Source organism: Chiloscyllium punctatum, chromosome 5 (assembly GCF_047496795.1).
Source record: "Chiloscyllium punctatum isolate Juve2018m chromosome 5, sChiPun1.3, whole genome shotgun sequence".
Lineage (NCBI taxonomy): Eukaryota > Metazoa > Chordata > Chondrichthyes > Orectolobiformes > Hemiscylliidae > Chiloscyllium > Chiloscyllium punctatum.
Genome location: NC_092743.1, coordinates 102,685,102 through 102,711,180, shown reverse-complemented (window position 1 = coordinate 102,711,180; position 26,079 = coordinate 102,685,102). Strand labels below are relative to the sequence as shown.

Genomic DNA, 26,079 nt, shown 5'->3' with positions numbered 1-26,079 from the left:
CTTTTTTGCGAATAAAGCAATAACCACCAGGTGGCAGCTGGTCATTGTTCTTCAACATAACCATATTCTCTTTTCCTGAAATGACCAACTTGATTTATAGATAGTATATGCTTTTTAGTTAATTTATTAGGAATTCTCCTCATAACTTGTGGTCCTTGTTATGCTGCAGCAATAGAGAAATAATAGTTCAAAGTTTATTCTTTCCTAATGCAAATTAAATTGAATGCACTGTAGAATTGTTTTTGTTTTGTAAAGGATACATGATCAATACTGTGTTAATTATGCTAATCTAATCTTTTTATGTATTTAATTTTCATAATCAGTAATATGAATAATAAAATGGTTAAGTATAAGGTCAATACGAGCTCAGTCCTTTTGGACACTTACCAATACAATTACCTCATTGTGTATAAAACTAGTTTTCAAAGATAAAGAAGATTGTGCATTACTAATCTTACTCTTAAGAATCCGGGAATATCATGGAGTTGTCTTACGCTTACTGAATGTGCATGGAGTGCACCAAATAACAGCCTGTGTCATTATATTCTGTGTTTTATTTTTCACCCCACAAAAAGTGACGTTTTATTCATTTTTGATAAATATTTAGAAAGAACTAGCAGGCACTGTTGATTATAGAGGATTTACTACAAAGAAACTGTTATTCGACCAGTGTTAATGTTACACGAGTTATGGAGTATTTATGAAACAGAAGGGGGCCTTTAAGTCCATCAAATCCATGCCAACTTTGGAGCAATCTCACTTGCCCACTCTATTCATGTACCCCTGCAAATTTATTTCTCTGAACTTACACAATCAATTCCCTTTTGAAATCAGTTTCCAACATCTTCGGTAGACAGACAGATCCAAGTAATTGCTACTGTCTGCATATCAAGATCAAAAGTTCTTCCTCCTTTCTCACCACGGCCTGCTCCTCCATTCACTAACCCAGATACAGACTTACCTCTTGCCTAAACTTTTATGTCTCTGTCCTGTAGTACTTGTGCCTACTAATAAAAGCATCTTTTCCTTAGCCTCTTCCTATTCTTTTTTATCTCTCCGTTCATATTGCTTTGTCTTGTAGATTCTCCTTTTTGATGACTGCAAGGGACCAGTATGAATGAACTTGGGCGGACTTGATAGTGGATTTTTAAAAATAGTGTCTCTGAGTCATCTTCAACTCTCCAGAAGCTCTGCACTCCTCCATTTTGGGCATTTCCTGTTTGAATTTTTTGACACCTGCTCATGTATTGTTTTGTGGCTCGATGTCAAATTTTGATTGATAATGTTTCTGTGAAGCCAGATAGGCTTTGTAACATTAGTAATACAATATACTTACAAATTTTTGTTGTTCAGCCTGTAGCAAAAAAACTGCTTCTCATTTGGAGATAGTTAGCAATCTCATGGACTGCAGGGTTGAACCAAGGGTGTGTCTCCCCTTCCAGGTGATGTGAAAGATTCTATAGCTGCTGTTTTGAGTAAGAACATGAGAATTCTTCAAGGTTTTCCATGACCAGTATTTCTCTGTCAACAAGCATGTTTCTTCATTTGGGGAATGATTTGGTTATTATCACATTGCTGCTTATGACAGCTTGCTGTGAAGGAATTGGCTGCTGCCTTTCTCATACATCTCAAAAGAACCTCAATGGCTGGAACAAGTTTTGGGGCATATGAAGTTGTGAGGAGTGCTACGTAAATACAAATCTCTATGGTGGAGCAGAGCTTCACAATTGAGCAGAGGTATGTATGTAACCTTTCAATTGACAAGATATAAGAATCAGGAGTAAGGCAATTATGTCTAAACCTTATTAATCAGGTAGGGTTCAAACAATCTGAGTCTTCAGTCTGCCTAAAGAAAATATCATTCATAGGAAGTTGTTGAAATTGCAGTGTTTTAGAGGGAATCAAATCATCAGCTTAAACAATAGTAATATTAAGATAAATACTGTCCACATAGCTTTCACTTCAATACTGTGAAATTATTTAATGACCAAAAAAACTTTCATTTACAAAGCATCTTTCATGACTATGAGATATCTTGTAGGATTAAGTACTAAAGTGGAATACAATATGGGAAAGTGTGAGGTTTAACACTTTGGTGGGAAGAATAGAGGCATAAGACTATTTTCTAAATAGGAAAGGGCTTTGGAAATCTGAAGCACAAAGAGACATAGGAGTCAGAGTTCAAGATGTTGTTAAAGTTCACATGCAGATTCATTTGGCAGTTTGGAAGGCAAATGCAACATTAGCGTTAATTTTGAGAAGGCTAGAATATCAGACCAGGCCTCTACTGATGACCCTCTATAAGGCTCTGATCAGACTACACTCAGAATATTGTGAATAGTTCTGGGTCAAATACCTATTGGAAGGATGTGCTGATATTAGAGGGAATCCGGAAGACTTTTACAAGAATGATCCTAGGGATGATAAGCTTATATGAGGAATGGTTAAGGACTCTGGAAATTTACACAATGGCATTAGAAGGATGGGGAAGTGCAATCTAACCGAAACTTACAGAATGCTGAGAGGCCTGGATAGAGTGGAAGTCGAGAAGAGGTTTCCACTAGTAGGAGACTACGAGTCGGGTACACAGCCTCAGAGTGAAGGGACAGCCCTTTAGAACTGAGATGAGGAGGAACTTCTTCAGCCAGAAGGTAATTAATCTGTGGACCTGTGTCACAGAGGGCTATGGAGGCCAAGTCATTGAGTGTACTTAAGATAGAGATAGGTTCTTGATTGGTATGGGGATCAAGAGTTGTGGGGAGAAGGCAGGAGAATGGGACTGAGAAACATATCAGCCATGACTGAATAGCAGAACAGACTGTAACTATATCTAATGGTCTTATTTGATAAGTCGCCACAATTATGATATAGTAGGTAGTTTGCACACAGTAAATAGCATTTGATAATGTCTAGGTAATCAGTTTGCTTGTGGATTAAGGAAAAAAATCATTGACCAGGACAGCAGGGAAGACTGTATGGAATAGAACCATACGTGCTTTTACATCGACTCAAGAGTGGCAACTTGATTTCATGTCTTGTCTGAAAGACAAAATCTTCAACACTGTGATGTTCCTTTGGAGCAGCACTGAATTCTGTACAGCTTAGGTTTTGTGCTGAAGTCTTTGGAATGGGTCTTGAACCTATAAACTTTTGACACTGAGAGGAGAGCATTACCCACTGAGTCATAGCTGACACTTCAGCTACCAATATCTTTTACATGTGAAAAACATGGTGTTGGGTTTTTTCTTTAAATTAAAACCTTAGAGCAAGTGCTATGAATGTTTGTATCTACTTTTGTTGGTCTTCTGTAATATCATCTGTAAATAGCGTCCCTGTCAGTTTGAATTCCTCAATGAAGGTTGGAAGTAAAACTTTCTTTTGAAAGCAACAGTTTATTCACCAGGCCTGTGACATTCTACTATTTTGCCCCCTTTTATCCCATTTTACCATCATCTCAACTAGTAGATTTGTGGGAATCCTTTATAAAGGGCTCTAATGAGAAACTAATGTTGGTTCTGTGGTTGTGAAAGGGTAAAATAACACGTGTCAAGATTATAGTGAATCTTCAGGTGCCAGAACACCAGCAAACAATCAAAACATATGTAATAGGTGTTGGCAGGTTATATGAGCAAGGAAACACTTGGAAATCCCTTATTTTCCAATGAGGTATTGGGTTTTTGTAATCTGTTTCTGGCTCCATCTTACATATTGGGTGAAATCTGTCACTAGTAAGTGCACATGTCATAAATGGGTTGTATAGCTTGTAAAGGTGAAAGAAAATATGCAAAGATTTTGTTGTGTTGGCTGAGGTTTTGCAGCAGCACTCATCGTCAGCATTCTGAAAACAAAGTTTTTATAACATGCAATAAGAACATGGTCTGATCATCTAATACTTTGCAAATTGAATGAATTATTCATTTTTTGTCCCCTTGATGTATATGTTGTTAAGAAATGATCTCATTGAAACATATAATACTTCTAAATGTCCTTGATAAAGTAGGTATTCATAGATTTTTCCCCACAGCTAGGACAACAGTCGCAATACCAGGGATCACCCATTCAGGGCTGAGATGAACTGGTATTTCTTCACACAGAGACTGTTATGGATCTTTGGAATTCTACACCTGAGAGAGCTATGCATGCTTTTTGCAAAGTATATTCGGAGATGTTAAGGAATGTGGAAAGAGTACTGGAAAGTATAAATGAGGTAGAACAACCACGATTTAATTGAATGGTAGTACAGGGTTGAAGGGCTGAATGGCCTCTTTTATTCTTGTATCTTACATCCTTATACATAAAAACAAACAGATGAAGTATACTTTTTACAGTGCACACTTATCAGCCACTCCTGTTGAACAGAGATATCTTTATTAAATTTTAAGAGATTTGTTGTGTTACTAAGATGCAATCTTTGCTACACAAAGAAGTTTGCAAATTGATTCTATACTGCTTGCATTGACTGAAGAGCTTTCAAGATGAATGGAGCATCTTTTTGCTGCACATCCCATGTGTATACACCAGGGGCCACCAGAACATGGATCTGGGTTTTTCTTTTTAAAAAGTATTTTGTTCCTTCTACCTTTTTTCTGACTAGTCTCCTTTTGACCGTGTTCCAAAGGGGTGGTGTGGTGGGAGGAATTGATTTTTAAAGTGGAAAATATTCATTTTAAAAAGAGCAGCAAAAAAAGGAACATTTATAAATGGGGAGAGAAAGAATTGGAAATTCTTAAGGAGTAAAAACATAAATCATGAGGGATAAAGTAGAAATATTACAGCTAAGTAATAAAGGAAAACAAAACAAAGAGAAATTAAATGGGAAGGTTACAGTAGAAAGACAACAAAAGATGGTGAGAGAGTGAAAAGACAATCTGCAATTGGAGAAATTGTAAAATAATATTAAGTGGTAAAGGGGTTTAAATCATCACATCTGACCATGAGATGCTTAGATTTTTTGGCTGCCTTGATTTTATATGCCATCAGTCATTTTCAGGAGCTGAATTGGCTTGCCCATAATAATTGCTTTGATATGGATGTGTCTAATTAAGTAATTTAATTGTTTTCTTGCCTTCACGATGGTACCATCTTAAGTTGCAATTTTCAAAATAATTGCAGCTGAAATAAAAGAGAGGTGAAGACATGAAGCATTTATCTTGCACTGATAATTCATGTTGTACTTTCTCAATTTTGTTGTTCACTGCAGCAAAATGTCTTCACTACTGCATACCTTTACAGAAGTTTATTTAATACTGCTGATGACTGTACACTGCTACAGTCACTGTGTTAATGGGGTTTGTGGATGTTCAACTGAAAATTTCAGAACTTGAATTTGTATTGAAATTCAAGTTTCTTTACTTTTTTTAATGGAAGAATTTCCTTAAAAGAACATTATCAATGTAGCATAATGACTGATGCTTATCAATGAGCGCTCAAAATGCAAATGTAATTTAAGAAGATGGATTCTTGAATGTTGTCTTTGGAATGTGATCAGCAAATGGCAAATGTACAAGGTTGTGTAAGATTCTGACTAGAAAGAGATGGGGAGTCATTATAGTCATGACATTGGACTATCCCATCTCTCTCTAGTATTGATGTACAAAGATCTTGTGTTATTTGTGAGGTTTTATGAGAAATAACATAACCAAGTTGGAAATGTAAGTGGGAAGAGGCATCTTCAATACTCAGCGAGTTCAGAATTTCAAAACATCTGCCTAGGCTCCATGGGCAATACTCTAACTTCAGAGTCAGGATTGCCAGTTCAAGTCTCACTCCAGAGATTTTGGCACAAAATATAGTCTGTTACAGCCAGTCCACCGCTGAGGAAGTGCCGTGTTTTGAGGGAAAGCACTGGCATAAAGATAATGTTATTGAACTAGCAATCCAAAGACTTAGGCAAATACTCTGGGGACATAGGTACACCACAGCTGATGGAATTTAAATGCAGTAAATAAATCTGGAACAATAATCTAGTGTCACTAATGACAACCATGTCAGGTATCTTCAAGTGATGTAAAGACCCATCTGGTTCATTAATGACTTTTAGGGAAGGAAATCTTCTATGCCCTACCAGTTCTGGCTTATCTGTGATTCCAAATCCATAGTAATGTAGTTGACTTAAGTGGCTTTTAAAGTGATCTAAGAAACCACTCCACTTAAGATTTATTTGGGATGGATATCAAATTATATCCACATATCCAGTGAAAACAAAGCCATTGCAGATCAGGATAGTCCTGAATTTGATCCATTCCCTGGGGGGAGTTCACTGATTTCAGCAGAAGTGATAATTGGGGTGACAATTGCCATAGCAACTACATCCAGAAAGGGAAAGAATTGGTGATGTAGAGACCTAGCTCCTGAATGGCCCTGAACTTTAGCCAATTTTCTTTTGACATGTCTTTGGGAGTGACTATTTCATATCTGGGCTGGGGAGGGAGGTATGTGTGTGATATAACTTTATTGGGCCCTGTCCTAATCTGATTTCAACAGGGGTACATTGGTTGTAAGAATTAATGGTTTGTCTGTTGTGTTCAAAATATATGTGTGCTGGACATTATTTGATTGTGGACTGGGATCAAATATTGAGAGTCGGCTGGGTTATTGGGACAATAGGCGGCAGAGATCTGAAAGGCTGTGTTCTGTGAATAAGCCCACCATTATGAAAATGATTTGTTGTTTTGTGCTTCACAGTCTGACTTGGATCCATTTTAACAGCGAGGATCCCTGAACAATGATCAAGAGCAGAATCTTTGGTTGATTTCTCCCCTAATGTCAGACTGTTGTGGTCAATTCTACAGCTTTAACTATCACTAGGGCTGGAATCAATAACTGGAGGTTGAATCTAAACTCTTGTTCTGTATGCCTTGCCTATTTGATTGTACTAAATGAGTAAGCGTTCAAACACAGACTTAAAGACCAATTTTATTTTTAATTTAATTGTAGAACACAAGTTTAGCAAAAAGAAATGCCTTTGGAATGTTTGAGTTTATTAGTAATCTCAAATTTTAGTGCAGTTGCTTATTTGCATGTTTGCAATGCTTCTTTTTACCTTATTAATTTAATAGTTAACTATTTGCAGAAGTTCAGTTCAGAGTAACCCTACTCAAAAAAAAAAAGATGATGCTTCTCTTTGGAATTAGAACATAAATTGTTAGTTTCATTGATAAACATTGTACTTGGTACTTTTGGCTGAATTAACTGCTTTTCTTTTGTTGTATTACAGTATGACCTATGGTTAGTAGAGGACAGAAAATCAAGCACAAAACAGTCTGTCATATTAAGTCTGGATATTTGAGAACAGTTACCTATATTTCACAAATGCTCGAAACAAAACCAAAAGCAGCACTGCTTGTGGAACATCTGCTTGGGTAGTTTAAAATCTTCAAATTATACATGACTCAATCACTATGTTGAAATTTGTAAAATCTAAAGAAAAGCAAACTAATATTGAAAGCAATAGATGTTAAACACGGAGTCTGCTTCAGATAAAACCTGGGCTATAGCACTCAACCTTCATTTAGCTCCCAGTACTACAGCTATTACGTTTCAGCTCACAACTTATCAATGCTGTCCTTTCTTTGTGTTTTAAAATATCCTTTAACTCAGGGTTTACTTGCTGATCTTCAATTCTCTACTAGTTAAAATTTGACTCTATTTTCTGTGTTTCCACTTTTTAAACTTCTTTTAAAAAATTCCAGCACAATTTGAAATTGTTCATGGTCTTTACAGGAAACTTTGTAAACAGCAGCTCTGGTAATTTCATGCAAAATGTTCAGACCTTTTTTGTAAATTGCCCCGATTTAAGGTAAATTTTGGTAGCTATTTTGAGTTCTGTTGTTTACCTATTTCAGAGATTTAACTTCTATTTTATATTTAGCTTGAGGATGATTCAATTCAAATATATAATTTTTAACACTTGAACATTCACAGGATTGTTCCTTTTAGCAGTTTTTTTAAAAAAAGGAGTACACACATGAAGATTTCTGATTTCAAATAGCTGGGCCATCCTGTTGGTACCTGGTTTCACTACATTAGCCTTGATGTGGCTAGTACCAGATGAGCAATTTGGTAGTGAGTAAGGAACACACAGCTATGAGTGCCTGTAACACCTTAATGAACAGTCATAAGACCGAACAACAAAATAAAACAAATAACAATTACTACTAGATGGAAGGTTTGACAACCAAAAGCAGCTTGCTTCTATGCTTTTCATCTTTAACTACAAAGATATGTATGTGCTACCTTAGATTCTTTCTAACAATTCTGAACAATTCTAATAAATTCAAATAATTTGTTATCAGTACCATTAATTCTTCATTTTTTTAAACTAGCGAAGCATATTTTAAATGGTATTGTTTTATTGCTGCTGGCTACACATGATATGATTGTGTCTAGTAACAAAGTTTTTGGAATATTTTCTGTGAATTGCTTCAGTGTATAGTCATAGAATGGTGCTAACTCTTGACAAGTATATTGGAGGCTGAAATTCTGAATTCTGTTGATTTAAGTCTTTTATGCCTCTTTTGCCTGGGGTGGTCTTATAAAAATAGCTGAAACCACCATACACAGTAACTGCTTTCAGTTTACATTTGTTTAGGTCACAGAGCCTCATGAATAAAGGATTTTCTTTGATCAAGGTTTATAAACAAGACACTAAAATATTATTTCGTTTAGCTTTGAGTTAACAAATGATAGTCCCCCCAAATATTTTCACCTTTGACTGCAAATGGATGTTTTTTGAGGCATAGCCATATTTGCAGGAACAAGTAAAATAGTGTAAAATTTGAGGCTGGTTTATGCCACATGGGCAACTGTGCTTTAAGGCGGCATCTGCCACCCCTTCAAAATGAATAACGTCTTGACTGTTACAACTTTGTTGCTGATTTAAGTGAATAATAAATGTGTGCCTAGTAACATTGCATCCTGTTTTGTGTGTGAGAGAATCTAATTTAAATGATACATTTTTTTTTCTTGAATCTACAGCTTCTTTATTAGATAAAGCAAACATTTTGGATGGGGTTAACAGGAGACGTGTTTGATGGTTGTTTGCAGACCAAAGTCGGCACAAGAAATCACAGTGAAGGATCTTTAATGATTACAGTTCTTGATAGTTTTCGTAAGAGTGCACATAATTTATGACAAACCCAATAAGAAGAAATGGCAGCCAAACTTTGCAAGTTAGCGGCAAAGCAAATGGGGCAGTCTTTGCATTTTGAACACAAATTTTATGAACTGTGATTGAATTTGTCGTGAAAGTGTGTCAGAATTAATAACGTATTTATACGCAAGGTTGTCGGGCTTTGCAGCATGTTTTAGGGCTGAAGATTGGACCATAGGAAAAGCCTCTTCTCTGTGTTTTGTATCAGATTGTAAGGGCCAAATGTGAATACTCCTTACATTTTAGACTCTGGTATTCCTGATATTCAGTCAATTTTTTTTGTCAAAATACCCAGCATGAAACAATGATGCTTTGAGGACATAATTAAAGATACCCTTTCAAAGAACAACTTTTTGCATATTTGAATTATTACTGTCGTGAAAAGCATACAAATATGGAAATATGATTGCCAGAAGCATATAAATCAATGATCAGCATGGCCCTGAAATCCAATAAATATGTAGTTAAATACTTTAAAATGCAAATAGTGCCTAAAATTTACATATTGTAGAATTTTAAGGGAATTCTCATCGTCTTACAACCTCCAAGGTAGTGGTAAATGTTGTCGGTAAACATAGAATTTTATTCATCACAGATCAAGTCATGGGTTTGATAAATGATAGGAGACTGTTTTCCTGGGTAAAAATGACTGCACTCTTTAGTGAATTCTGAAACTGCCTCGAAGTCATCTGAATAATTAAGAGTTAATTATTCTTCATCCATCTAAATCACAAAAGGACAGATTTAGGGAAGGAATTTATAATTTTTGCCTAGCATCCTGTCACAGAGTAATATGATAAACTAAACTGACTCTGTGTAATACCTAGTGACCTTATTAGTAAATCTTAATATGTTGCTGTTTGTTTAATTTTTAAAAATAATCATTTCCATTTTGAAATTTTTATTTTAATAGTATATATGTTTGAAAGGTCTGAAGTCAGAGTTTTTGACTGATGAAACTTTCCCTTAGTCAAAAACTGTTGAGTTGATATAACAAGTAGTAACCCTTGCTTATCTATTTTATAATTTGCATATATTCATACTTGAAACAAAATTTCAAACTACATAAATATACTTTAAATAGGCATGGGTACATTTTTGTTGGAATAAGAAACCAAAGCACTTTTTTTTCCCGTAAAAGCAGAGGAAAATTGCTCAGCGATCATGGTGTACACAAATCTGTTCTGTTTCGAAGGCATTGGTGTCTGGTATTCCCATTAAATCAACTTGTGCAATACTTTTCCCACTTAATTTAGACAGAATTGCATTAAATCTGGGCTCCATTATTCAGCTAGAATAATTTTATTGCGTGTTAGAGGACTGTGATCCCAATATTTTTACCTGCAATATAAACAGGCGTGATCCCTGCAAGTGATAAGACTACTCACTACAGTTGCTGATCAAAATTACAATTTGGCATTATTTATCATTTTTCTTTTAGACTTGCAGATGGGAAGGAGTTAATCTCATCTCTGTTATGGATTACAGTTAAGCAACTGAACCAATTGCGTACCAGACATTGCACAAATTTTAACTGTATGACTTTTCAAAAGAAAAAGAAATCCTGTAATTTGGTTGACGTGTAGTCTTTATAAATGTTTGCTGTTCGTGCAGAATTGAAACAAGAAATGGTCGTCAGAAAGAAAAAAAATCAATGTACATGATGTTTCTCATGTAGTACAGCAGGGTTACATTGTTAGGTTAAACACAAGCTATAGAATGAGCTGCTATTCCATAAAATCAATTTGTTTTAAAGTCTACAGCTCCTACTTTATCCTCAAAGAGTCATTTTACATACTGCTCACATTATTGACTACTGCATTAGCTGTTTCAATTTGTAATGAATAGTTGGAGACCTCCAAACACAGAAACACGATTCAGTTAAAAGTACTACTGTAAATTCCATTTGGAAAAATGTTCTGATTATTCAGCTCCAACCTTTGAATTAATTTTTTTGCTTTGAAATCTGATTTTTCACTGTGTTTAACGAAGGAACAACTTTAATTAAAAACATTGTTCAATCTTTAATTCTTGTTTTTCTTTCCCCACTGTCTTGCTGTTGTGCAAGAATATAGATTAAACAGTATTAGAACAGCTACGCAAAAAAGTCTTTTCTTTCGTTTTAAGCTAAATATTTAGGCCTTCTATTTATTTTAAAAATGTCATGAATTAGTCAGAAACAAAATTCAAAACTAACCTTAAATATAAGCATGTTATTGTAATTTGTTTCTGGTTTCCTCCTACTTTTGACAATTTTATTTTGCACCAATTGCAGCTAAGGGTTGTGCTTCCAAAGCTTTTATCAACCCAGACAAGAAAATACATTGTAAAGACTCATACATTTTATTCAAATATATAAAAGACCAAATACACTTGGTTTTTGTCCCCAATTTAGAGAAAATACTTCTAATAAAAAATCCTAATTTCTTTTCTTAAAATGTTATGACTGTCTTTGGTGAAATGGTTAAATTGTGGAGACAATCTTTTGCTTACCTCGTGCTTTTCACTGCATGCATCATGACTGACTCTGACTTTGCTTTTTATTTCTGTCAAATCAATTATGACATACCTTGACCTTACTTGTTTATTTGTGGAATATGCTTGTACAGTCTAGGGAGTAAACATAGCTGATCAGAGTTTAGTTAGATGCTAGTTTTACAGCGATGTAGTCTGCAGTAGCATTTCGTATGAACTCGGCAAAACAGTAACAGATAGCTCTGCTGAACAATAAAATGCTTTTAATAACAACCTGCTTTTTCATCGTTTAAGCGGAGAAAACATTTTGTGAGAAGATTATGGATTACAGTTATTGCAAATTATCAGTCTTGTGCAAAACCTTTTAGTTGAATGAAGCCTACTCTAATCAGCCAACCAGTTCTTGCTGAAATTTAAATTACCAAGTACAACTGGCATAGAGAAAATCATTTATATCATTTGGTTTTAAGTGTAGTAATAGTGTTTGATAGGGCACATATATAATAGGGGGCTGTGCGGTAGTAACATTCGTGTTGGTGTCTCATAACATTTTTTTAAAAAGTCTGAAATTAATTATACGTCGTGAAATGCACTTGTTTCAGGATGACAATATAAACCAAATTCTATGTACCTGTAGATGGGAAAGATTATATTTTCCTGTGAGACATGAAGTCGTATTTGATTCAAATAACTTAAATTGTTCTAAGCGATACTGGCAACTTGAAGGCTTGTTTCTATGTCTACTTGTCAGTCAGTTGTTAGTGTGGAAAGTGTCTGATTGCCACTCTTGTCAGTCAATGGAAATGCAAACTGCCAACTTAATGGGTTTCTTTACATCTTTGTCTTTGCAGCAATGGAAGTAAAATCAATGTGTTGTCATGTGTAGTTCAGCTGAGCTAAATACCCGTTGGAGACAGTAATGTGACGCTGTAATATTTATATTTGAATGTTTTTATGCAAAAAAGTGACAACTTTGTTTCCAAACATATTTGCAGCATGGTTACAGTGAGAAAGACATGTTTGTCAGATCTCAGTTTCCCATTGTCAATGGTTCCCAAAAAAACAAAATAAATAAATTCATGATCTCACACTTTTCACAGTGCTCTGAAAATTGCCTGTGAAAATCTTTAAGGTGTCATTAAATAAATAGTAAAATGATGTTCTCTAGTATGGCGGACTGTATTTTTCCTACAGAGTGGTTTTGCCATCTGAATTCTCACCTATTGTAGATATGCGTGCAGTCAATTTGCCCTGGAGCATGCTTTCTTAGTTCTTCCTTTATTAACTTTTGATTTTTTTTCTCTTTTGCGTGTCATTAAATTTTTTTTGGGCAATAAAGTAAGAACTAGCTGAAATAAAATCAGAAAGAAAATGATTATACTTGTGTCAGAATTGTTAGTAAATGTAGCAAACTCTGAAACAAATGTAGGATCTACAAAAGCACCACGATTTATTTATTTTAGGTTTTCAAAATAGTTAGGGAATCATAAGAGGTGTCAATGAAAACCAACTGATTACACTTTCAATAAACCTGTTTGCAAAAATGATTTGCTTTCACACCAACTGTGCAATGATTCCCCCGCCCCCTTCACACCACCTGCTGCCCATATAGACTATGGAACAAATCCACAGTTGGAGAATGTGGAGAACTGGTGCTGGGAATAAGCAGCACCTGATGAGAACAAGTACATTATGTTTGCATCCTTGGTCAGCGAGGTTACTTCAATTCTGACTAGGGATCTTGCCCTGAAACTCCTCCTTTTAGATGTTCCCAGTGTGGTATGTATTTAAACAACTCCAATTTGCATTTATATAGCAGTTTTAAAGTGGTAAAATGTCCCACTGTACTTTGAGAGTGCTTATCATCAAAGATTTGACATCAAGTCACAAGAGGAGAAATTAGGACAAGTGGAGGTAAGTTTTGAAAGAGGGAAGACAGAGGCAGACAGATTTCTAGAAATCTCTGGTTGGATGGCTGAAGGCACAGTTGTCAATGGGGAAGAAGGGAAATTGGAAATCTCAAGAAGGCAGAAATGGAAGAGCACTGAAATTAGAGAGAGTTATAAAGTTCCAGGAGGTTGAGATGTGATTGGATAAGGCCTTGGAGAGATTTGAATGCTTACAATTTAAATGGGAGGCATTGCTGGACCAGAAGTCAGTTTAGGTGAGCAAGCACAGGGATGTGATGGGTGCTTGTGACTTGATATTAGGTAGAATATAGGCAGCAGAGCCTTAGCTGTGCTGAAATTTATGCCAGTGGCTGTTTTTATTTCAACTTAGTGTTCACAATCCTTTATAGGAAGATGTGGCTAGTTATTTGATAGAAGTTGTCTGTGATTATCTGATGTTCTTTGCAATATCTTGATGACTGATGGTTTTGTATAAGGAACAGAACAAGGAAAAGTGACTGATATCTTTAAATTCATTAAACTTTTCATTTTAGCATTTCAAAATATCAAAGGACCAGTATTGTTACAGTAGTTTCTTTGAGTGCATAGGGTAAAGATTGAATCCCAGTGTCAAAGAAAATAACACATTTCAATCTTGTTCTTTTTTCACCACTTCCGCTCAACTTTTTCCCCTCTGTTGTTTATCGTTTCTTTATCATGAATGAGGAATAAATGAAATGGTGCCCCAAATGAGGAAACCTTGACACATGCTTACCTAGGCTATGTAGAATCACCTGGTTCTGTTCAGGGAAGTCTATGTAATACATGTGTTTGTTTCTGTGACATGCAATTTCTACTATCTTAACAGGCCACTTCCTCTGCTCCGAACCGTTGTCTATTTTTGAGTTAAACCAGACCTCTGGAAGAAAAAAAAATCAAATGATTTCATCATGTTAAAAATGAAAAGCTGTAATTACTTACAATTAAGCTTCAGTTCCATCCCCCCACACCACTGAAGTTACAATTTTTTTTTTCCAAAGCTCCGAGTCTTGTTCTAAATCAGTAGAGTTTGAAAAGTAGGAAATAATTTTCTGTTCAGTTGAAAATTGATTTAATTTGTAATGCTGACTAGAGCTTGTGTGTTTTAGTTTAAAAGAGAAAGGAGTTACTGCATGAAATAATACATTCATTAAAGCTCACTATTAGGATTTATTTATAGAAATATGATTTTCCTAATTTTTTTCTGGGCAGCAATGGATTAAAACATGAAATACTTATAACATTGAGTAATCAGAAATAATAAATGTCAGGTTTGGAGAGACTGGTACATTTTAATTGATAGTCATCTCAAAATTAATTCCAAGCCATACCATTGCAGGAAGTTACTCAAGCACCTTTTATTTAGTGACCTTAAAGGAAAAAAAGCAGAGGACACCAAAATCAACATTTGCAAGCAAGCAATAGCGATTGTAATAACAGTGGCTACCTTGTGTCTGTGAGCCTTCCAACTCCTGAACAATACTTTGGCAAAGGGACAATGTGAACATGGTGCAGTTATTGGAGGCTCAGCTTGGCAATTATCAAACTTGTGTTATAAGTACGGCTGCAAGGGATATTGCTTGGGTAGTTGCCTTATTGGTTTTCTGGAGTCTACTCAAAGCAAGTGATCTCCCCCCACTCTGGTATGATCCATTAAGAGTAGAGTTCCATATGTTACAGCTTGCTGGTGGCCTGATAATGTCACTGGTGCACTGCAATCATGTTCCAGGCAGGAGTTGTCGCTGAAATTGTCACAGCTCCACAGCTTTTCTTGGCAACAATCTTTACATAATGATAACCTTGCAAAGTGTTGCGTGAGATTTTTTTTAAAAAAACACTGACCTAATGAGTGTTTTTATAATTATTGTGGGGGGAGGGGTAGAGGAAAAAGTGTAATCTTGCACTTAATGAAAGGTTTACGAACTATCAATTTTGCTGGAGAATTCTAAAGCACAATACATTAGCACATAGGCTTGCGTGTTGGAAGATTTCTGACTTTCTAGTGTACAGGCTTTGTATATTCTGTAAACAAATATCAAAGCTGGCTTCAGATATGCTATAATATTTAAAATTGTGACTCTTAAGTAGTAGTATAGTTACAATATTAAAGCATTTATTGTACTTTGGAATCACTTCTTTTAAAAGCTTTTTCAAATATATATTTTTCACTGCTTGTTCCCTTCTCCACTACATCTTTTTATACTCGTCATTTAACTGATTTGTATCTACTGTTTTTGTGCATGTTGATTTAACAGTAACTTCTGCTGACCATGGCAATTTAATCAGAATACAGCAATAGTTTTGAGCATTGCTTTGTGCAAATGTCCTTTTATGTTAAGAGCTTGGAACTGTTTAAAGCAACATGTGTAGAAAATCATCTCTTTCTTACTCGATGGGTGATTGTTCTTTCTTGTTCCCCAGTATTGCAGTAATTGTGCATTATCATACCAAACGGTTAATAGTCTTGCGCTAAAATGACTAGATTATAAATCAAAATTGTGCAACAATGACATTATAACTACTGCAAAATAGCCTCAACCTATGTTCTTGTTATATTTAGGAAAAAAAGTTTTCATTTCTTTAATAAATATAATTGGTTTTGACGCAAAGCCAGACTATTCACTACAAAGTACAAATTAGGAGGGTGACTGAATACTCTCAACTTTTCTGGATGAGTGCAGCTTGAAGTTGAAAAAGCAACCTGCTTGATCAGCACCCCATCCACCACCTTAAACCTACAAATCCCAACACTGATGCACAGTGGCAAAATGTGTGCACCATCTGCAGTATGGATCACAGCAACTCACTAAAGCTCCTTCAATAGCATTTCCAAATCCACAACCTCTGCTATATAGAAGAATAAAGGTGAAAAATGGACAGGAACATGGTCACTTCTGAGTCATGCACCATCTTGACTTGGAAATTTTCATTATTTCTTCACTGTGACCAGATCAAAATTCTGGAACTTCCTTCATAATAGCACAGAAAATGTACCTACACAACATGAATTGTACAGGTTCATGAAGGTGGCTCAACAGCAGCGAGGACAATAATTGATGGGCAATAAATGCTGGCTTTGCCAGTGTGGGAAGGGAAGGATGTTTTTAAAAAAAGGTCACTGTCCTTGCTCAGGAGGAAATATATTCTTAACTTTTAATTTTGTTTTGTTGTGAGCTGACTCATGTTAATGAGAAATCTTACGTGCTTGTGAATTAAAATTGGGCAAGGATTATATTGAGTATTTATTATCTGAGAAAAGGAATGGTGATCTTATTCCCAACTGTGAAGTTCATTCATGCTTTTGTTCAATTATTTACTTCGCTGCACATGGAATACCATTATGCTGAATCATTCGGGACATCAGTAATTTTCCATGCACTGTCTCTCCCCATGAACCTGTCAGAAATTTCATTCTTGTTTATTTCTGATTAGGTAATACATGCCTTCCTAATTTTCCTGTACCATAAGCTATCTATGGTCAGGAAGAAATGTAGGGTGTGAGAAAGAGAAAAGAATTACCTGCCCTGGACCTCCATTAGGACTTTGTTGCACAGTATATTGGTCCATTTGTTATGGTTAAAGAGTCTATTTGGACACCTGTCTTCAGAGCTCATAACTGGAATGACATAGTGAATTCATTTAAAACACAAATTTCTCTCATGTTCTGTGGAAAGAATATTTTTACAGTATATTACAGTTTTAGTCTGTCTCTCTCTCTCTCTCTCTCTCTCTTTCTTTTATTTTGTCCATTTTTATCTTCCTGTTCTCTTTTTACTTGTGGATGGTCTCTCTTGCTCTGTGTCTTTATCATCCCCCCCAACAAGCAACCATCACTGTATCTGCCTCTGTCTCCAAACCCTGTCTGTCTGTCAGTCTCCCTCAGTCTTTCTGTCTCCCTTGTCTCTTCACTCTGTTACTCTTCTCTGTTTCTCATTCCACTTTTCTTTCCTTTTTGTGCAAATGTCTGGAATTAGTACATTCTATCCACTTTACAAGCTGAAGTAACCTTCAGGAAAAGGAAAGTTTTATGATAGAAATCATTTTGAATGAAGCTGCATGTAATGTGTCTGCTTCGTATTCTATTGGGGTGTTTGTTATCTTGACTCTATGTTGCTGCTCTTCTTTCCTTGTTTCCCCTCTTTTTCCTGTCCATCTTTCACTTTGTGTGTCTGTTAAATTGATGCGCTGTATAAATGTTAATCTTCTTTATAAAATATGTTTCAGACTCCACAGAGTTTTATGTAAGATAAGGTGTGAGCAAAGCTGAACAACTGATCCAAATCAGAGATATTGCACATTTGTCATAAATTCAACTGACTATAAAACATACACTGTATACACAATTTGCTTTCTCTATATTCTCCTTGGCTCAAGCTGCATTCAGTCTAATCCTACAAATGAAGTGTTTTCTTCCTACAAAATAAAAATTCTATATTTTATTAAAATGGCTCTAAATCTTCAATCTTGATTGTAATAGTCCTGCCACACTTTTCAACTAAACATTGCTTGGATTTTGTTGTCAAAATTCATTGTTTTAAAGAATTTAACAGGAAGGAACAATGGTTTTAATGCCAGTCTTCATTGTACATTACTTTGACCAGTTCTTTTAGAGCAGTTTTAATAGCATTGACCAGAGCTCTTACATTAGTTAAAGATACATCCAGCATTTTTTTTTTGCAACTTTGTCTCGAAGCACTCTACAGTCAATGTAAAACTTAATATGTAGCCACTATTCTAATGTCAGAAAATGTGGTAGTCAATCCTGAGACAGCAAGGTAATATGAATAGTAAATGGGTAATGACTGGGTTTTCCAATATTGTCTGTGGCATAAACACCGACCAGAAGATTTTCACTGCTCCACTGCCCTTCAATGGTGCTATGGCTTTTTTTTGCATCCACCTGAGAGTGTAGAGTTGACCTTGGTCTAAAGTCTCAGCTAGAAGATGACACTCCCAATAGTGTTGTCATCCTCCTCGTAAGCTTGTGTTTTTTGTCAAAATGGTTGTACATTTTTTTTTTAAAGTTTTGAACTCCTTTTAGCATTTATGTCCGTCACTCGTTTTTTTGCATGCTCAAAATATTTATTGTGTCAATTAAATTTATGCAAACTTTTGTAAACTCAAAGCATGCCTTTTTCTATCAAAAATATTTGCATTTCCTGCTGTTCTTGTAGGAGACCACTCTTTTCCACAGCTCCTTTAAAGCAATCACAGAAATATTTTTAGTGCAAACCTAAGTAACAGTTACTTCGGCTGACAGTTTATCCTCTCAGTTTAAGGTAAAGGCACCATTGTGTTATGAGACCATATGGCTGCTCTCTCATTAGTCTAGACTAGAGTGGTGCTGGAAAAGCACAGCAGGTCATGCAGCATCTGAGGAGTAGGAAAATCAATGTTTCGGGCAAAAGCCCTTCATCAGGACTGAAGGCAGGGAGCCTCCAGGGTGGAGAGATAAATGGGAGGGGGGTAGTGTGGTGAGAAGTTAGCAAAGAGTACAATAGGTGAATTGGAGTGGGGATGAAGGTGGTGGGTCAGGGAGGAGGCTGGAGCAGATAGATGGGAAGGAAGATTGGCAGGTAGGACAGGTCATGAGGATGGAAGAGCTTCAGGACAGAGGAGATGAGTTGGGGTTGCAGTGAGAGAAAGAGACTCACTGAGATTCTTGTGGAGAGAGGAGGAGAAACTTCTGCTCTCTCATTAGGAAGACTATAGTTTAACCAGAGGGTCACCATACCTCAGTTGCGGGGTGAGATTGAGAAGTAGAGTTCTTCCAGTCAATTCGAGCCAGTGTTGGAATTATACCCATCCTATTGGCATTACTCCACATTACAAACCAACTGACGTACCTATTTGCAGAATAAATTGGGCTGTTAAGTGAGTATCTGGTTTATCTGGGATGGAGGTTTTCTGATCAGACATAAGGCACCCTAAATGGAGATGATCCAAAACTAAAAGTGCACTGTAATTGCAAGATGTAAAGTTCCTGTGGGGAGTGCTAAAGTTAGCACCTGTCACATGTGATGTATTTCTGTTGAAATAAGTTGTTGTTTTCAGATGCAAGCAACACATGTAGTGCCTTTGTGTGGTGTTACATGTTGACGCTTATAGTTATGGAGAGTTGGTCAAATTTTATAACAAGATTGTAAGATAAATAACATTCCCCAAATGTTATGTTGACTCTTCAATAAAAAAAAAATTACGGTGACCCACCCCTTTTGTTTGATCTACAATTCAAAATCTCTGATTTGACTTAACATGCAAAAACAGGTGTGCTCCAGTTGCCGGCATATTCTAGCAACTATAGACGTAAGCCAGAGAAATTGACTTTTTTCTAGATCTCACACAGTGTCGGCATACGGCCTTTTCAAAGAAACTCCTTGACCTTAATACTCCTGAATAGTGGTTATATTTGTCTCACTGCCCTAGAAACAAAGAGAACTGACATACTGCCTGAAGAGATTTGCCAATACATTTCCATACTTGTCGTTGTACATCAGAGAACTGATATCTGTGTAAAATGAAAAACAAAACAGGAAATACTGGAGAAAACTTGGCAGATTTGGCAACATCTGTGTATATAGAGCAAATCCAGGTTAATGTTTTGACTCTGACCTTCAAAACGGAGACAAGTTAATGATGTGACAAATTTTAAGCAAGGCGTGGTTGGGACAAGGACAAAAGAAAGGCCTGTAATTGGGTGGAGAATTAAAGAAATTGAATGACAGAAAAGTTGGTCTTCTGGAGCCAAAGGGAATGGGATGGGCGAAGAAATGTTTATGGTCTGAAATTATTAAACTCCCTTGAGGTGGAAGACTGTAAAGTGCCTATTTGAAAGATGAGGTGCTATTCCTCCAGTTTGCATTAAGTTTCATTGAATCATTGCTGCAGGTGGAGGACAGAAAAGTCAGCCTGAAAGCAATATGGAGAATTAAAATGATAGGCCACTGGAACCATGCTTGTGGACAGAACAGTCATGTCTGCAAAAAGATTACACTATTTGAATTTGGTCTCCTTATGTAAAAAAAGAAAACACTATGAGCAGCAAATATAGTAGATTAGATTGAAAGCAGTATGCATAAGTCATTGCTTTACCTGGCAGGGGAGGTAAAAGTGTAGACATTACATCTGCATTTCCTAAAAAAGGTGCTAGTGAAGGTGATGAGGTTTTGGGGACTGTGGAGTGAATCAAGGTATTATGGAGGGATTGGAGGGGAAAATTTGTTTGGTGTACCATCATGCTGAAGCTAGTAAAAATGCCAAAAAATGTTCCATTGAATATGGAGACTGTTGGTGTGGAAGACAAGGACAAGGGAATTAACAGAAGGGTGAGAGCAAAAGTGTGGGAAATGTGGTAGATATAGTCAAGGGCCTGGTTGACCACGATGAGATAAATCCTCATTTTAGTAATAAAGATATCTCAGAAACATTGTTATTTAATGCTGCATCATTAGGATAGATACTCTAATGGAGACAGAGAAACTAGGAGAATGGAGTACGGTCCCACCGAGAGTTGGGTGTGATTTAGTGTATGATATCCATGTGTGTTTTTATCCCTTACAAGGGAGTGGAGGAGCTGGCAATAGTGTTACAAAATGAGCAATATGTGTGTGCTTGTTCAGCTTCTTCCTTTTGTTTCATGAGGCAATGTTGTGCATCTCTAAGAATTTTCCTTGTGTCCTTATGATACTTATGATTTATTTTATGACAAATGTTCTTGGTTTTGAGGATTATTACTTTAGTTCTCTTCTGACTAGAAGCCGGTAGACATGGGAATGATGGGTGAATTTGACTTGCCGACCATGCCCTTACTCACATCAAAGTTTTTGATTACATCAATTCACATGTAGAACATGAGAAACTTGCTCAGAGTGCATTGGAGTAATCAAGTCTAGAAGATAAAGGCATAGCTGAGTGGTTCAGCAGCCAATGAACTGAAATAGGTATGGAGTCTAGTGTTGTCAATGGTTGGGGGGTGAATATTGGTCATGACACTACAAAGATCCTCTTTCTCTTTTGAAGCTGCTAAACTGGACTTTGATTGAATGATATTTTGAGCAAATTGGAGTTGAGCGCTTGTAAGTGTAATTTAGAGGGGAAGATGAGTTAGCTTGCCAATATTTGAAACGGATAGACAGCATTAGATGTCTGGTCTGTGTGTTAATGCTCCCGTGAAAATTAAAGTAATTGAACTTGGAGAAATGGGCTGTTAGTTTTTTTTAATGTACGCCTTAGCCATGACTTAGTGGGTAGCACTCATCTCTGAGTGCTCATCTCTGGGTTCATGAATGGCACCCATGGCTTGAGTAAAAAATCAAGGCTAACATTTCAATGAAGCAGTGAGAGCATGTTTGCACACTGAGGTGCCAACGTACAGAAAATAATTGGGCAAATACTGCAAAAGGGAAAGTTTGGAGGCCTATGGAAAGAACTAGACAAAGAGAAGAGGAGTAAATGACTGATTAAATGAGCAGTATGAATGTAACCTGTGCTTTGCTCATCTCAGTTGTGTTCTGCACCTCATGGTTCACAACAAGAAGTGAGATGTTCTTATTTGATCTATCCATCAATGTTTTATAACAAAACCTTATTTCCTCAAATTTCTTTTGTCCTGCCAAAACTTCAAATGTCAATTTTAATGTCTATATTTTTCTAATTGATTTGCAGGAATAGTTGTTAATGGCACTATGAAATACAGTAATTTTGTTTTATTAAACGGGAGCCTTCCTGAAAGGCCAACAGAAAACCTGACTCTAACACTTGTTAAAAATCTCAATAGTTATTCTTACGTAGAGACACCTTGTCCAAGCCACAGATAATACCTTATTTATGCAGCAATCGCTTGATTCTTTTAAAGAAAAAGCTAGCGTTTGTTCATCGCAGGTTCTGATCCATAGTTTGTAGTCAGGATCAGTGATTTCATCCTAGAGTGTAATTTTATCCCAGCAAAGAATTTTATCCTCTGTAGGCAGTGGGGAGTTTGAGAATAATTATGTCAGTAAATACCTTGGGTTCAGACCGAATGCCTGAGCGTATATTTTTCAGTTATACAAATTGAAATTCCAAATGTACAGGAAGTCAGGGTAAGTGGACAGTCTGTTGCTGTGATTGTTGTAATTTATTTATTACCCACTGAGAGCACAATTGACTGATCTCAAAGTGGTGCTAGACATGGAAGGACAGTCAAAAGTATCAGCATCAGCACCACAGTGTTCTAGCTGTACCTCTGATCTGCACTCCCATTGGCCATCCCAGTCTGCTAGGACTGTAGACTTCTATGTCTTAATATTTCTTCTAATGACCACTCCAGGGGCCTCACAAGCTCCTGTATCATTTTCGCTCTTTCTTAGTCTCCCATTCTGCTATGCTGAATCAAATCCAAATATTAAAATAGTAAAATTAATGTGAGAAGGTTTATTATTGTAATCTAAACCCTAAACAACTCAATGAAGTGCTCGTGAGCAGCTTTGAATTTTTTAAAAAAAAGTTTCTATGACACACTGTGCCATTTGGAGTCTTCTCATATTAAGGCAACAATCAGATTGTCGTGCTGAACTCAAGTGCTAGTTTGCTGCATCATTAAATGGTTCTTGCAGGGGATTTCCGAAGTAATGCCCATCAATTTTTGGGCGGCACGGTGGCTCAGTGATTGGCACTATTGCCTCGCAGCACCAGAGACCCAGGTTTGATTCCAGCCTCAGGCGACTGTGTGCAGTTAGCACATTCTCTCCGCGTCTGCATGAGTTTCCTCTGGGTGCTCCAGTTTCCTTCCACAATCCAAAGATGTGCAGGTTTGGTGAACTGGACATGCTAAATTGCCCATAGTTTTCAGGGATGTGTAGGTTTGGTGCATTAGTCAGGGGTAAACATAGGGTAGGGGAATGGGTCTGTGTGGGTTACTGTTCAGAGGATCGGTGTGGACTTGTTGGGCCAAAGGGCCTGTTTCCACATTATAGGGATTCTAATATTTGCAATTTCTGAAAATGCTGGAATAGTATCAATTCCAGCGGGATCTATTTATTTTACTGAGTGTTTGAGGAAGAAGGGACAACATGAAAATCTGTCCTGATAAATGGATAGCTGACCTGAAATGTACGGACATTCACAAAATTCATCTCAGGATAACAATGAAGGTGAAGGTTGAATTTTCTATCCGCTAGGTTATAGTGCCATTGTCCAGCATGATTGTCACGTTGTTTGGGTGCATCCAGGGCAAAGGGACATAATCTTAAAATCAGAGCCAGGCCATTTGGGACAAGGGTTAGGAAGCACTTCTTCTCACTAAGGATGAATAAGTGTGAAACTCTGTCCCTCAATTGTAAATCATAGCTCAATTAATGCTTTTAAACTGGAATCAGTATATATTTCTTGATAGGTTTAGTAAGGGTTAAACTGAGTTGGTATATAGATCAGCCATGATTTAATTGAACAATAGAACATGCTCTTGGGATCAAAGGCCTACTCATGTTCTTATTTTCAAAACATCACTATGAGGGAATGTTAACTCATCACAACTTAATGTCTTAATGACAGTCCAACAGCACCATTGGGCCTGGAGAAGTGTTGCAGAAGTGCAGCTAATGTCATGAGTGTACATGTAGAACTCAACCACCTGCTTGTGGGTGCTGTCACAGAGTGATTTACATAATATCCCTTTGCTACGTATTGTTTCAATTAAACTGAGCTGAAGGATGAGCATTAATCAAGAAAACATGCCTCAAAGAAGAAAAATTTTACTGATGCGTTCTTTGTGTAATAGCTTACTAGGCAACACTGGTATCTTTTGTACCAGATGGTTGTGGATTCAACTTTTGCTCCAGAGTCTGCCTTTTAAAGTGGAAAGAGATCCCACAGCAGTATTTCAAAGAAGAGCTGGTAATTCTCACCAGTGTCCAAACCAATATTTATCTCTCAATCAACTCAACTAAAATGAGAGGGATTATCTGGTTATTATTTGTAGAAACTTGCTATGTGCAAATTTGATGTCATGTGAAAAAGACAGAAGATGTGTGCTTTCTGATTACCCATAATCAGTATATTTTTTAAGGAAAGAGGCTAAAGCAAATATATCCTTTCCTAGGTAGGGAGACCAAAACTGCATGCAGTACTCCAGATTTGATTTCACCAAGTCCCTGTATAATCGCAGTAAGACATTTTTACTTTGAAATTTTTGTGCAACAAAGGTCAATAATATATCACTTACCTTCCTAATTGCTTGTCGCATCTGCTTTCCACTTCCACTGACTGATGTACATGAACACCCAGATCTCCTTGTACATAGACACTTTGTAATATTAAAATAATCATTTAAATAATACTCTACCTCTGTTTTTCTCACTGAAGTACATAACTTTACATGTAGTCATGTTGTATTACATCTGTCATGTGTTTGCCTACTCACTTAACATGTCTGAATCACCTTGAAGCCTCCTTGCATTTTCCTACGATTCACAATCCTGCCCAGTTTTGCATCATCAGTGTGTCAGCAATTTTTGATCCATGTCAATATGTTAGATTCTCTCTACCCAGCTCAATCCAGTCCCATGGACTTTATTTTTCCCACTAGCCTCTTATGACCAACCTTACCAAAAGTTTCTGAAAATCCAAATGCACAACATCGACTCATTATCCCTTATCAATTCTACTAGTTACATAATCAAAATGCATCAGTAGATTTGTTAAGCATGTTTGCCTTTCATAAAACCCTTAGGTTTAATGGTTTTGTTCAGTCCTGTGAGAAAGCTTGACCTGGGTAAGAGACTAAATTAAGTACAAAAAATGAAATAGATTTAGCAAATAAAGATTTGACTATTCTAGTAATTTTTGTTGAGAAGTTGAGAAAAGTTATAATGAGAGAGGGTCATTTATGGCATTGTGACTGTTGTTTCCAGTATTTGATAATTTGAAAATACTGCTCACCATTTTACTGCAGTATCTGCCAAGAACAGCATGAGTGATTCTGCTAATTCATACAGTTCAGCACTTTTCACCCAATTCTATTTATAATCAAGGAAAATAAGGATAAGGAATCAAAACTCTTGTACTTTGAGAATTATTGCGAGTGTTTAATTAGCACAAACAAAATGAACTGAGGAACCTTGTGTAAAACAAAATACATAGGATGGAATGGTAGGAAAGTGGGATGGTGGTTATTTTTCCCTGTTTCTACAGACAATAATCAGTCATGTAGCTAATGTTTGAGAGTAGGTTCGTGTTAATTTACACTGTTCCATTACAAATGCACATTTGTGTCTTGTCAATTGGAACCAATTTAAGTTAATTTGTCAAGATTTATTTCCCCTTAAGATTATTGTTATTTTTAAAACAATATCTTCATTACTCAGGAGCAAAGTTTTTTTTCATCCTTTACCATGTGACCTTTAGGATATAATGCAAGCATTTGTTGGTTCCTGATTGATATAAAGGTGAAATCATTATTTTTGTTGCCTGAATTCTATTCTCCACTCCCACCCCCCACACCCCAGTTCCCTACAGCCATTCTTTCTTCCTTACCTGAGCATAATGATG

General features: G+C 36.4%; 1 protein-coding gene and 1 long non-coding RNA gene across 3 annotated transcripts in view; one reads left to right on the top strand and one right to left on the bottom strand.

Moving 5' to 3' along the window:
• LOC140477282 (uncharacterized) overlaps window positions 1–11,668 on the bottom strand; it is a 31,417-nt gene extending 19,749 nt beyond the window's left edge. Inside the window, exon 1 of one of the 2 annotated variants that reach the window (XR_011960700.1) lies at window positions 11,645–11,668. This is a non-coding gene — a long non-coding RNA (uncharacterized lncRNA). Of the gene's footprint in view, window positions 1–1,336; window positions 1,421–11,644 lie in introns of those variants that run through there. The other variant, XR_011960702.1, reaches the window with a different exon arrangement.
• Window positions 1–26,079, top strand: part of znf407 (zinc finger protein 407) — a 494,954-nt gene that overhangs the window by 84,074 nt on the left and 384,801 nt on the right. The window lies entirely within an intron of this gene.